Source organism: Penaeus vannamei, chromosome 9 (assembly GCF_042767895.1).
Source record: "Penaeus vannamei isolate JL-2024 chromosome 9, ASM4276789v1, whole genome shotgun sequence".
Lineage (NCBI taxonomy): Eukaryota > Metazoa > Arthropoda > Malacostraca > Decapoda > Penaeidae > Penaeus > Penaeus vannamei.
This window is the reverse complement of record NC_091557.1, coordinates 33,843,662-33,846,161: the sequence shown is the minus strand read 5'-3', so window position 1 is coordinate 33,846,161 and position 2,500 is coordinate 33,843,662. Positions and strand designations below refer to the sequence as shown.

General features: G+C 29.5%; 1 protein-coding gene across 1 annotated transcript in view; it reads left to right on the top strand.

Moving 5' to 3' along the window:
- The window catches only part of Ero1L (endoplasmic reticulum oxidoreductin-1-like protein), a gene marked incomplete at its 5' end in the record, with an annotated part of 13,100 nt that extends 10,706 nt beyond the window's left edge, over positions 1 to 2,394 (top strand). Inside the window, 1 exon segment of the mRNA XM_070125606.1 lies at positions 1 to 2,394. This exon segment is cut by the window's left edge and continues 305 nt beyond it.
- Positions 2,395 to 2,500: the final 106 nt, after the last annotated feature.

The window sequence follows — 2,500 nt, the reverse complement described above, 5'->3', positions numbered from 1 at the left end:
AGAATAATGAATATGTATTTCAGGAATCAGTGAAATGTATTTTGAGGTTATGTCCGTTTGATAATGAGAGTTTGAAATTTAAGTTTCTAGGGTCCATAAAGATTTTGGGACTATGTTATTTAATGTAACTAGTTTTGAGCTAGTTATCTTACAGAACTTGTGACTAGCATTCTTTCTAAGCTGAAGCATTAAATGGGTGACAGAATTTAATAAGTATTCATGCTTTTGTTTTGTTTGAAACAGAAAATTACACCCACCAGAACTGAATCTATACTGAATGGTATATTTATATATATCCACACTCATGATGATTTAAAATATGAATCTGTATTACATATGTTTAGCATTTCATATTATGTATTCATGTACTTGATATTTTCTTCTATATTGTTTTCATGTTCTTTGTTTTCACTCCCTCATTACCTTTAGATCATGTTAATCTCTGAGTGATATCTAGTTACATAACACAACCTCAGACTGACAAAGACTGCATCTTTATTTCTTGCATTATCTAATGTCATACCCTAGTTGTAGAACCTTACAGGGGACAAGTTTTAAGTCATTTATTTTGTGATATCTTTTCATAATAGTTTTTAAGTATGTTTACATGCTCTATCTCTGTCATTCTGTCCAGATGGCTTTTCCTACTTACTTATGGCAGGGTTTGGGTATATAGTTTTTTTGTTTTTTTTGCTGCTGATGATAAATACTTATTATTTAGATTAAGATGGCAGGTAGGAGTGATCTAAAATATGCAAGGTTTCTCTTACACATTAATTTATCTAAAAAAGAGAACAGTAAGAAAGAAGTACATTCATAGATTGCAGTGGTTAAAAGTTTACTTCTTTTTTGAAAAATATATAGTTGATGTACATTTCTATCTTGGCATTTCTCACAAACCATCCATATACCCTTTAAATGTAGAGAAGTATTCTGACACTTATTTTCATTTCTGTTCTTCCTGTTACTGGTCAGATATTAGCCTTTTTTATTTGTTTCTTTCTGAATCAAGTGAATGGAAGATGAATGTCTCTATGATAGTTGGTTGAATGTTGAATGACAAGTGCATTGCTGTTGTATATGTTCAGCAAGCACTAATAATTTTACAAGTCATTGCAGTACTTTTGGAATATAGGAGAGAATTATTTTTTAAAGGTATGTATCACAGTAAACACCCAGCAAGTATTTTTGGTCTATATCAGTAACTGTATCAGTGATTAGTTATGTGGCAGAATTCAGTCAGAGAATCTCAAGGTTTTTTCAGGTATGGCTTTTTCCAATAAGAAATGTTTGCTTTGATATAAATAAATACCAATGGCATTATAGAATGAATGACTCAAAATGTACTTAATTCAAAAACATCTTTACAGAGTTGTGTAATATATAAATGTATGCACTGTGCACAAGGAGTGTTCAGAGCTCAAGAGAAATAAGTTCCTATCTTAGATGTTCTGTACACTTATTTCTTCAGAGACTTAGGCATCTTTATCACACAAAACAATGGAGCACCTTGCCTTCAAAAAAAAGGTTTGTTAATATTAAATAGCAACTTCATTTTACAGACTACAGGCACTGCAGGGACCTTTTTGAAATTTGATACCTTTATAAACAGTTAGATAATAAATTTAACTTAACTTCTGCAGTCATTGCAAGCGAGGAAACTAGTTATTGTTATGTATAGTTCATTTATTATATATATATATATATATGCAGGTTGGTTTTTTGATTTCTTATAATTTATGTCCTTTTTGTTGTTCAGATGTTTAGCTGTGATTTTTTTTTCTTTGATCTATTTTGTTTAGCTTTATAACATTCCTTCCTTAGCTAGACAAAATATATTTGAATAATGTTGATATATGAATAAATGGTTTTGTATGCAAGTTTAATATTATTTTCCAGCACAGATCTAGCTTATTTTCTTCAGGAAAGTTATAATTTTTTGTCATTTTGATATATACATATAAATTGTTTTCACTTCTCAGCAATTTTCAATTTAACTACCAAATTGCTATGACCCATAACATTTATAACGGCATGTAAAAAAAATATTCATCATGCTACAAATGTAATTAATCAATGAAGGATTCTCAACTGAGATGTTACAAAAATCAGAAACAAAGGGAAAAAGGTTTCCTTTCTGCAGATGAATTTATCATTATTTGTGAGTTTTAATAGAAGATAAAAATAAATTGACATGAATTTTTAACTGTTGAACAAAATGGGGTGGAAAATGACAACAGACTTGTAGATTCAGTCAAAGATTACAAAAAATTTTATCTTGACTTTTGGATCACTGCAAAATAAGGTCTTCTAAGTCCTTTGAACAAGTCTCAGTCAGGACCATTTTAACCTTTTTGGCTTATATATATATAATTCAATAAACTAGTGTCTGTATTTACTTTTTTTTGTTTTCCTTCTGGTAGTTCTCTTTCGTTTTACACTTCTCATATCTGAGGACTAATTTAAATATTTAACTTTGCCTGTCATGAGTTTTTGCTCT